This window comes from Diabrotica undecimpunctata, chromosome 5, assembly GCF_040954645.1.
Source record: "Diabrotica undecimpunctata isolate CICGRU chromosome 5, icDiaUnde3, whole genome shotgun sequence".
Classification (NCBI taxonomy): Eukaryota; Metazoa; Arthropoda; class Insecta; order Coleoptera; family Chrysomelidae; genus Diabrotica; species Diabrotica undecimpunctata.
Genome location: NC_092807.1, coordinates 20,436,430 through 20,449,448, shown reverse-complemented (window position 1 = coordinate 20,449,448; position 13,019 = coordinate 20,436,430).

Sequence of the window (13,019 nt, the reverse complement as noted above, 5' to 3'; positions counted from 1 at the left end):
TGCCCACACAGACTGCTACGTTATAAATTGTTAATGTCTGATGGGATGGTTCATCATCCATGCATCTACTGCAGCATTATAGAAAGTTTAAAATGTTTTTAATAAGCCTACGTCCAACGGCTGTAATCTGTTCTTACAGTGTGGCGGTATAGTTAGAATTGTAACGCCATTATTTTTACATAAATCGATTTCCGTAATCACTAAATGACTTTGATGATTAACCATTAGCAATAAAGCTTATCAGATAAAACACTAGAATACAAAAAGAAAACAACAAAAAAAATAGTTCGATGATGAATGCCTGAATTCCATAACAGCAAGAAATATGGCTACAAAGAACACACTACTAAACCCCTCGCACAACAACAATGAAATGTATAGACAAAGAAGAACAGAGACAAGAAAACTAATGAAAAGGAAGAAGAGGGAGTATCAGGAACAAATAATCAGAGATATAGAAGAAAAAAGAAAGAACAAACAAGCGAGACAGTTCTTCAAAGGAGTTTCAGATATCAAGACCGGGTACCAAGCAAGAACAGGAAACTTCCTTCAAAACGACAGCGGGCAGCTTATCACTGATGACAAGGAAATCCTAAAAACCTGGAAGGAATACTTCTATCAACTATTGAACGACCAATCTAGAAAAAATACATCAAACATAGACGTACATACAGCTGAGATAGAAGACCAATACCCGACATACGAAGAAGTAGTATAGGCAATTAAAAAGCTTAAAAATAATAAGACACCAGGTAGCGATGTTATACCCGCAGAGTGCTTAAAACATGGAGGAGAAGCGTTGTACATTTCTATATACAAGCTAATTCAAGACATTTGGCGAGAAGAAACAATGCCAGATAAATGGAAAGAAGGGGTTATTGTACCAATACACAAAAAAGGAAACAAAAAGCAATGTACAAACTACCGGGAAATAACACTCCTAAACACCACCTACAAAATCCTTGCAAACATCCTGCTAAAAAGAACCAAAAGATACACAGAAGGAATCGTTGGAGATTATCAATGCGGATTTAGACCGGGCCACTCTACCATTGACCAGATATTCACAATAATACAGATAATGGAAAAATACTCGGAGTTTGATCGTGAGCTTCACTAGATGCTCATAGATTTTAAACAAGCAGAGTATGCAAGGTCAGAGTGTAGACAGCGATACAAGAACTTGGCTTTCCAAAAAAACTAGTCAGGTTGATACAAATGTGTATGGAACGGTAACGATATAAGGTGAGAGTTGGACAACAATACTCGGCGACATTTGAAATAAACAATGGGCTAAAACAGGGAGATGCACTTTCACCACAACTCTTTAACATAGCTCTGGAACACATAATCAGAAGTGCAAGAATCGAAAAACCGAATACAGTATTTCATCGAGAAGGACCAAACTTACTACTGGCATTTTCAGACGATATCGATCTAATAGGAAACACACGTTAAGGATGAAGGAGACTTTCGTGAGGTTCGAGAAGAAAGCAGAGAAGATGGGGCTCCAAATCAACGAAAACAAGACGAAATATATGTATATAAGCCGCAATAACCAAAGCAGAGACAGAATCAGTCAGACAACACCATGGATGACTTTAACTTTGAGCGCGTTAGAGAATTCAAGTATCTTGGAACAACAATAACTGAAGACAATAACGCATCACAAGAAATAAACAACAGGACTTACGAAGATACAGGTCTATAAAACAATCATACGACCCGTTGTCATGTATGGAAGTGAAACGTCGACGATAACAAAGGCAAACGAAGAGAGACTATGTGTTTGGGAAGGAAAAATCCTAAGGAAGATCTTTGACCCTGTACTGGATGAAGCATTAGGACAATATAGGATAAGAACTAACAAAGAGCTCGAAGAACTTTCCCAGGCGCCAACATCATAAAAGAAATAAAGTCCAGAAAACTCCAATGGGCAGGACACCTCAGAGGACATTCTGATGAACAAACAGTAAGACTGGTGTAGGAGGAAGTCTCAACTGGAAGAAGACCACGCGGAAGCCCTCATCTCCGGTGGCAAGATAATATAGCAGGAGACCTAAGCACTATGGCCGATTAGTAAGTAAGTAAGTAATAAAGAAGGGTTTTCTCTGGTACTACCAGTGTTCTTAATAAAATGCTTAACAACTTGCACAAAGCACTCTATATTCATGGAAACCTGTTTTTGAAGCTAGTCCTAAAGTTCCAGGGGCGACCCCTTTATTATAAAATCTTTAAAGTATACTTTTGAGAATACCAGAGCAGGAGGAATAGCTCCAGAGGCTCCAACAATACAGCATGTTGTTACGAGCGTTCCACGTTCGCCACTTGTAGTCTTACTAACGGTAACAGTTTCTGTTTCATCTAAAGTATAGATGCGACTACCATCTCCAAACACCGGGAAATGCTTTAACGTTTGAAGACCGAAATCGGCAATAAAAAATTTTTGGTTCGCCAATACAATGCACCGTTTCACAGGTCGATGAAAACGATGTCATAAATACACGAATCGGGTTTTTAGTTACTTCTGTACCCACCTCGTATTCCACATTTGGCCCCCAGCGATTACCATCTTTTTCCCGATCTAAAATTAGGCTCCTTGGTAAGATATATCGCTTCGATTAAGTAGTAGTCGCTGAAACAGAAGCCTATTTTGGAGGTAAAGATAATTCGTTTTACAAGGGCGGCATGTAAAAATTAGAAAAGCGATAGAGGAGATAATTTTAATGCATACACAATAATTTTTGCAAAAAATTCTATTTTGTTATATATGTATTTGGCTCAACAGACGTTGGATGCTTTAAGTTTCACTACTGAATTATTGATTGTTGATCAATGTAGTAGTATCTGGGGGCTCGGGAGACTAAGACCTCGGAAGCCCCGAAGAGGATGTCGAAAGCTTGGTGAAATGATAAACAACGCGGTTCAACCCTGAAGACTGGTGAGTTTAATATTAATTCTTATAATAGTATTAATCTTAGCTCTAGGATTAATATATTTATTATATATATATATATATATATTATATATATATATATATATATATATATATATATATATATATTTATATATATATATATATATATATATATATATATATATATATATATATATATATATATATATATATATATATCTTACAATTAATTACATAATTACAAAAATTTAGCTTACTGTATAAGACCATTTTCAAACCAGCTAATTAAAGCACTAAATACAAGATTATTGTTGGTTTGATTTATATAAATTCATAAAGACATTAGGGGAACATAATTAAATCAAAAATACAGTTTAATATTTTATAAAAGACATTTATTAAAAATAGATTTAAATCGTATATAAGTTTCCGTATGGCGGATATATATACAATAGTTTAGATATATTTTTATTTATAGAGTCAAATTTTAAAACTTTAAAAATTTATTATTTTTGACTTAAGTGAACTTGTTGCTGGTGCTTGGTCCGAGATATTTGTATTCAATCCTGTTTTTTATTAAACTTTACCAAGAAATCCCGTGGTACAGATAAAAGACATTTACTTTCTTCTATAAAGGGTAAAAATTTACCCTAGTTATATGGCCAGATTAAATTTATTAAAACCTGTTGCTCCTTCTGGGGTCCAAATGGATAAATTATTGGAATGACGTTTCTGAAATCCTTTTATCCAGGCAAATGAAGCAATTTTTTATGTATGCCAGTTTGCTGGAACCACTATATTATTGTAGGCTTCGGCTTCATATGACAGTTTTCGGGTATCTTCTCTTGATACAATATAAAACATTTTAAAACATTTAATTATATATTCGCACAAGTCGTTCTCCTGTTCGATAGTAAAAATATGTTTTACTTTGTAATTAGAACATAAACGAACGGTATCGTCTTGTTGATGTTTTTTAACATATCTGTGTACTGTTTGGAAAATTAGTTCTTTTATTCGTGCTGCTTGCCGTATAGAGGTGCCACCTTGTACTAATTCAATAGTCTGTCTCAACAGATCTTCAGAGAATCTTCCTAATTTCCGATTTGTTTTATATTTTTTTAGCATTTTCTTTCTGAAAGAGACATTATTTTGCAAATGATCTGGCTTATACAACTATAATGGAACAGTGAGACAGTAAAGGAAGAGTGAGACGCGTCTCATGAAAATGTTGGCATGAGAAAGCTGTTTTCCAAATAGGTGTCGCGTTTTCTCATAGCAGTGCAAGAACAACAACGAATTGATGAACCTCAACGCAATTTGGACATGTTTAATCGAAATAAGTCAGAGTATTTGTATCTTTTGTTACAACAAGAGAAACATGGATCTATCACTTTACTTTGGAATTAAATCGCCAGTCATCTAGATAGACAGCACCCGGAGAAAGTCGTCCAAAGCGACCACAGACGCAACAAACCGCCGGAGAGGTTTAGCTTCTATATTTTGGGACCTGCAAGCACTTATTTTCATTAGAAATTTAAAACATGGAGAAACAATCACCAACGACTACTATATTGGTTTACTGGAACGTTTGAAGACCGAAATCGGCAATAAAAAATTTTTGGTTCACCAAGACAATGCACCGTTTTACAGGTCGATGAAAACGATGTCATAAATACACGAATCGGGTTTTAAATTACTTCTGTACCCACCTTGTATTCCACATTTGGCCTCCAGCGATTACCACCTTTTTCCCGATCTAAAATTAGGCTCCTTGGTAAGATATATCGCTTCGATTAAGTAGTAATCGCTGAAACAGAAGACTATTTTGGAGGTAAAGATAATTCGTTTTACAAGGGCGGCATATAAAAATTAGAAAAGCGTTAGAGGAGATAATTTTAATGCATACACAATAATTTTTGCAAAAAATTCTATTTTGTTATATATGTATTTGGCTCAACAGACGTTGGATGCTTTAAGTTTCACTACTGAATTATTGATTGTTGATCAATGTAGTAGTATCTGGGGGCTCGGGAGACTAAGACCTCGGAAGCCCCGAAGAGGATGTCGAAAGCTTGGTGAAATGATAAACAACGCGGTTCAACCCTGAAGACTGGTGAGTTTAATATTAATTCTTATAATAGTATTAATCTTAGCTCTAGGATTAATATATTTATTATATATATATATATATATATATATATATATATATATATATATTATATATATATATATATATATATATATATTTATATATATATATATATATATATATATATATATATATATATATATATATATATCTTACAATTAATTACATAATTACAAAAATTTAGCTTACTGTATAAGACCATTTTCAAACCAGCTAATTAAAGCACTAAATACAAGATTATTGTTGGTTTGATTTATATAAATTCATAAAGACATTAGGGGAACATAATTAAATCAAAAATACAGTTTAATATTTTATAAAAGACATTTATTAAAAATAGATTTAAATCGTATATAAGTTTCCGTATGGCGGATATATATACAATAGTTTAGATATATTTTTATTTATAGAGTCAAATTTTAAAACTTCAAAAATTTATTATTTTTGACTTAAGTGAACTTGTTGCTGGTGCTTGGTCCGAGATATTTGTATTCAATCCTGTTTTTCATTAAACTTTACCAAGAAATCCCGTGGTACAGATAAAAGACATTTACTTTCTTCTATAAAGGGTAAAAATTTACCCTAGTTATATGGCCAGATTAAATTTATTAAAACCTGTTGCTCCTTCTGGGGTCCAAATGGATAAATTATTGGAATGACGTTTCTGAAATCCTTTTATCCAGGCAAATGAAGCAATTTTTTATGTATGCCAGTTTGCTGGAACCACTATATTATTGTAGGCTTCGGCTTCATATGACAGTTTTCGGGTATCTTCTCTTGATACAATATAAAACATTTTAAAACATTTAATTATATATTCGCACAAGTCGTTCTCCTGTTCGATAGTAAAAATATGTTTTACTTTGTAATTAGAACATAAACGAACGGTATCGTCTTGTTGATGTTTTTTAACATATCTGTGTACTGTTTGGAAAATTAGTTCTTTTATTCGTGCTGCTTGCCGTATAGAGGTGCCACCTTGTACTAATTCAATAGTCTGTCTCAACAGATCTTCAGAGAATCTTCCTAATTTCCGATTTGTTTTATATTTTTTTAGCATTTTCTTTCTGAAAGAGACATTATTTTGCAAATGATCTGGCTTATACAACTATAATGGAACAGTGAGACAGTAAAGGAAGAGTGAGATGCGTCTCATGAAAATGTTGGCATGAGAAAGCTGTTTTCCAAATAGGTGTCGCGTTTTCTCATAGCAGTGCAAGAACAACAACGAATTGATGAACCTCAACGCAATTTGGACATGTTTAATCGAAATAAGTCAGAGTATTTGTATCTTTTGTTACAACAAGAGAAACATGGATCTATCACTTTACTTTGGAATTAAATCGCCAGTCATCTAGATAGACAGCACCCGGAGAAAGTCGTCCAAAGCGACCACAGACGCAACAAACCGCCGGAGAGGTTTAGCTTCTATATTTTGGGACCTGCAAGCACTTATTTTCATTAGAAATTTAAAACATGGAGAAACAATCACCAACGACTACTATATTGGTTTACTGGAACGTTTGAAGACCGAAATCGGCAATAAAAAATTTTTGGTTCACCAAGACAATGCACCGTTTTACAGGTCGATGAAAACGATGTCATAAATACACGAATCGGGTTTTAAATTACTTCTGTACCCACCTTGTATTCCACATTTGGCCTCCAGCGATTACCACCTTTTTCCCGATCTAAAATTAGGCTCCTTGGTAAGATATATCGCTTCGATTAAGTAGTAATCGCTGAAACAGAAGACTATTTTGGAGGTAAAGATAATTCGTTTTACAAGGGCGGCATATAAAAATTAGAAAAGCGTTAGAGGAGATAATTTTAATGCATACACAATAATTTTTGCAAAAAATTCTATTTTGTTATATATGTATTTGGCTCAACAGACGTTGGATGCTTTAAGTTTCACTACTGAATTATTGATTATTTATCAATGTAGTAGTATCTGGGGGCTCGGGAGACTAAGACCTCGCGGTTCAACCCTGAAGACTGGTGAGTTTAATATTAATTCTTATAATAGTATTAATCTTAGCTCTAGGATTAATATATTTATTATATATAGATATATATATATATATATATATATATATATATATATATATATATATATATATATATATATATATCTTACAATTAATTACATAATTACAAAAATTTAGCTTACTGTATAAGACCATTTTCAAACCAGCTAATTAAAGCACTAAATACAAGATTATTGTTGGTTTGATTTATATAAATTCATAAAGACATTAGGGGAACATAATTAAATCAAAAATACAGTTGAATATTTTATAAAAGACATTTATTAAAAATAGATTTAAATCGTATATAAGTTTCCGTATGGCGGATATATACTGTATATATATATATATATATATATATATATATATATATATATATATATATACAGTAGTTTAGATATATTTTTATTTATAAAGTCGAATTTTAAAACTTTAAAAATTTATTATTTTTTTCACTCGAGATATCAAACTTCCTTGACTTAAGTGAACTTGTTGCTGGTGCTTGGTCCGAGATATTTGTATTCAATCCTGTTTTTCATTAAACTTTACCAAGAAATCCCGTGGTACAGATAAAAGACATTTACTTTCTTCTATAAAGGGTAAAAATTTACCCTAGTTATATGGCCAGATTAATAAAATAAGTATACATGTTCCTTAACTTAGTCATACGACCACCAGGAGGGTCCAGGACGCCCCACCCGGATTGTGTCAAGGACTGCTTTTCAACTTAGACTTAATAGGCCAGGTAGTCCCCAAAATTTTAGGCGGCTAGTATCTCTGAGATAGTAAGTTTATGTACTTAACAAGCTAATATATCTTTAACAACATCGTCCTCATTAATGCCAGCAGGAATAACTTGATTTCGCGGTAATTGAAGATATTTTACTGCATTTGGATTTAGTGGATTCATTACTATTTATAAATTACCAAGTTACTATGTCTTAGTACGCTTTCACGTGGTATTTTTGTTTATAAATCTTGCACCACCTAGCTCAGTAAGCTCCCTCCGGAACCATTGGAACGAATCCAACCTCACAGTCCACTATAGTGGAAAACTTTTTCGGAAATATTAAAATTAACCTTCGCCATTAATGATTTAATATTCAATAACAAATATCGTCCATTATCGACTTTATTAGTGACAGTATCAAAAAGCTTGATTTCCAGGATCTCTTTGTAACGAAGCCGTCATTCTGAAGGGAAAAAGGAACAGACAAAATGTTGAATTAAAATGTACGGGAGCATGTCTAACACCCAAGAAACATGTAAAGTACCTAGGAGTGACATTGCACCAGAATGGAAAATGGGGGGAGCTCGTGCGAGAGGTACCCCTCGGAAGGCTGCCAATAGTGCCGCTGAGTTAGGGAGGAGGATGCCCACCATGGGGGAACCCAAATCCGAAATGAGGTGGGTCTTACACGGTGTTGTATAGTCGATCGTCCTCTACGCGGCATCAGTCTGGAGCGGGACTGTAGAGATAATGGCCTATAGGAGGCTCATGACACGAGTGGACAAAACAAGTCTGTTGCGAGTGGCATGCGCCTACAGGACTGTGTCTGCGGCAGCCTTATGGACCATCAGTGGATGTGTTGCATGTTTTGGCGGTGGAAAGAAAAGAGCTCCATGAGAGAAGACGCCCAAACCTTACTATGGTCGAAAGAAGACAGGAAGGGTAAAGGTCAATTGAAAGATGAGACAAGAAGAATGGAACAACTCAAAGGATGTGGCACAGTGGACAAAAATGCTAATCCCGAACATAAGAGATTGGGTGATTGTTGGTGTTTTAGGGCCTACCTATCTCGGTTCGAAACAAATTAATTCACGAACCCTACAGTTTATCTTAATGACCTTTCGACAATCGCACAGATCAACGCCATTCGGACCCAACATAGGGATGAAATTGACATGTGCATAGTAGGATGCCATCCTTTCATAAAACAAAAAATTCTAAATGTTAAATACGCAGTGTCTTTCTGTTTATTGGATGGTTCGCAAACATCATAGCTCAATTAATCCGTCTGTGAAATTTAAATTACCAGACAAGTGTTCTGTTGTGTTTTATTGTTTTTTGTTAAATGGCGTCGTTTGCTTTTAATATTGAGTTATCAGCCTATGGTCAGCAATGGACTCGAAAATGGCTGATGATGATAATTAACTGCAAAGAAGATTCAATTTAATTCGCCGTGGGAAACGAAAACAACAGCTCACCAACTTTTCTTGATGTGTTAATCATAAAGAAGGATACAGTATATGTAACCAATCTGCTAACAGAGTCTTCAGAAAACCAACTAACACACAAAGAGATCTTTAAACTATCAGGGAAAATATGAAAAAAATATATAAATATCTAAAGAGGAATCATGATATTACTATAATGATAGAGCCCTAAACCACTGTCTCAAAAAAAATGGATTTTAGGAAGAAAAAAACTTGCTAACAAAGATCTTAACAACGAATGATTACACGTTGTAAACAAAGAACTTTTATTTATAATTAGCTACATAAGCACAGCAAAATCAAAATTTGATATTAATCAGAGGATACATCACCTCTCAAAATTTTACTAAAAATTGGCTATTTTCCTACAAGATTAAGGCCGAGTAAGTCAACTGTCAAATTGGTTGACAGGCTAAATTTATTATTTTCTTAATTTATAACTTTATTAAAAATGATTTTTGGATTTGAAATCGAAACAATAAAAAATATAAAATATAATTTTTATTGCAATTAATTGTGGTTATATTTTGTATAAAATAATATTTAGCCATATATAATTTATTGCATATTCAGGTAAAAATGATAAAAATATCTGAAGTGCCCAAAGCTGAAAGTTGAAAAGAAGATGCACTAAAAGAGATAGAAATATTGCACTAATTAAGACATCCAGTATTGTAGGGAATTTACGTAATAAATAATAAAAATAATAATAATAATAATAATAGGAGGATTCGATATGCAAAATGGCCAAAACATCAAGGCTATGGGCGAAAATGACATGTATAAATTTCTAGGAGTAAAGCAAGCACGGACAATTGACCATAAACAAATGAAAATCGAATTAACATCAGAGTTCATATGAAGAGTAAAACAGCTACTCCGCTCACATCTTAATAGTAAAAATTTGTTTAAGGCAATAAACACCTACGCATTCTCTGCACTTAGCTACTCATTTGGGATTATTAAATGGACTAAAACGGATATAGAAACTCTTCAGCGAAAAGTACGAACACACCTCACAAAGGCACAAAAACACCATCCTCGAAGTGCCGTAGAAAGAACGACATTACTGTGGTATTTAGGAGGACGAGGACTTATTGATATAAACGAGCAATTAGAAAAACAGATTACTAATTTACGAACTTATTTTCAGGTGCAGGCGGAGACATCTACTCTTCATCGCGCGATTTGTACAGTAGATAACACAGCACCGATCAAACTGAGGGAACAATAAATATGCGCATAAACCATCTTACTAAGAAGGTTCATTACTCGCCATTCAGGATCAGGTTATACGAACCAAAAATTACCTGAAATATATAGTCAAAGACCCTCAGGTCCAAAACGGCAAATGCCGATATGGATGTCAAGCACAAGAAACTATCCAACATCTTACAAGGGGCTGCCAGGCATTTGCTGCAACTGAATATAAAGAACGGTATGACTCAGTAGGGAAGATCCTCCATCAAGAGATAGCTTTTAAACTGGGACTTCTACAAACCAACCATCTTCCATATTATCAATACGTTCCTAAGAGTATCCTTGAGAATGACAACTACAAGCTATACTGGGATCGCACTGTGCTCACAGACCAAACAGTAGCACATAATAGACCAGATCTCGTGCTTGTTAATAAACTAACAAGACAAACAACACTAATCGATGTGGCGATACCTAACAATAATAATCTGCGTGTTAAGTACAACGAAAAGATCGCCAAGTACAGAGATCTGGAAATACAAATAAGGAGACAATGGAGAATGAAAAGTATCCAGACGATACCTATTATTTTTTCTACCACTAGAGTCATCCCAAAGAACCTCCTAGAACAGATAAAAAAGCTGGGTATAATTGAACATCTATATAAGATAATGCAGAAAGCTGTGCTACTTTCGACGTCCAGATGCGTGCGAAAGTTTTTGGGAGATACACCGGCGTACCAAGTCACCTAGGACTCGATAACATGGAAAGAGTCCCACCAGAGCTCAATCCTTTTGATACCGTATTTATTTGGGATGAGTGAATTTTCCCCTTAGACGGAGTGTGAAGCGTGTGGTTAAATCTGGACAATAATAGTAAATAATAGAACTTATTTTCAGGTACAGGCTGAGACATCTACTTTACATCGGGCAATTTGCTCAGTAGATGATACAACGCCGCTTAAACTGAGGGAAAAAAATGCGCTAAAACTACCTGACTAAGCAGGAAAAAATGTGCACCTGGATGAGTAAAAATCTGCATGGAAGACATCTGCATGGGGACAACTACAAACTATACTGGAACCGCACTGTGCTCACAGACCAACCATTGGGACATAAGAGACCGGATCCCATACTAGTTAATAAACTTACTAGGCAAACAACACTTATTGATGTGACGATACCCAACACCAATAATTTGCGTGTTAAATACAAAGAAAAGATCGCCAAGTACAGAGATCTAGAAATACAAATCGGAAGATAATGGAGAATGGAAAGTATCGAGACAGTACCTATTATTCTATCTACTACTGATGTTATTCCCCAAAAACATTTTAGGGAACATAAAGCAGCTGAGTCTAAATGAACATCTTCATAAGACCATGCAGAAAACTGTACTCCTCGTGACGTCCAGATGTGTATGAAAATTTTTGGGAGATACTATAGTACACCAAGTCACCTAGGGCTTGATAACACGGAAAGTACCATCAAAGCTTAATTCTTTTTAATACCCTAAGTATCTGGAATGAGTGAATTTTTCCTTTAGATGGAGTGTGAACCGTATAGCTAAATCTAGATAAATAATATAATAAACTAAATAATTATAAACATTTGTATTTTGTGATCCAGTTCCAGTCAATTAAGACAATTTTTTTAAAGCTTTAACAAAAAAATGTGTCAGATTACTAAAACATCGGCTTCTGGTATAATATACACCACCAATTTCTTTGAACTTGTAATTCAAAAGTACAGCAATTATCTCTCAAAGCAAAGTCCCTTTAAATAAAATATGATAATTAACCTAAAATAATTTACGTAAAATATGTGCACTTAAAATTTTTATATATTATTTACGAGATATTTATAGAAAACTTACAAGCACGGAAATGAAAAAATAACAACAAATTTATTGTATATACAGAAATATAACTGACAACACGAAAAACTGGACAAATTATAAAGTAATAACAAAGTAATAATATATTGTACAGAATAAACTATGAAGTACTAATGATTAAGTGATTTAGATATGATAATAAACAAGGATGGATATCAGAAGAAAGAAAATAAAATCACAAGAAATGGTTGTGAGCTTGGGTCAAAAAACTTGGTTAAATTGTGACTTTGGTGGAAAAACATAAACAGATATAACAGAAGAAGCGAATATACCAACAACATGAAATTTATCGAATCGAATATCTTACAGAAGAAGTAACACGTGGTAAAATCCATCTTATATAATACAAATATTGCCTTGAATCTTCATCAGCATCAGCTTTAGCTCAACAATCATCTGTGGATCCTGGCCTGCCTTAAGATTCGCCGCCATTCTGTTCGGTTTCTGGCGAAGTGTTCTTCTTCTTCCTATAGGTGTTCCTGTCGTTAGATTTTTCATCATCATCATCACCATAAGCGGCTCGACAATCCGTTGTAGATCTTGGCCTGCTCACAAAGAAGTCGCCACTCCTGTCGATCCCTGGCAACTTCTCTTCGTCTTCTGACCC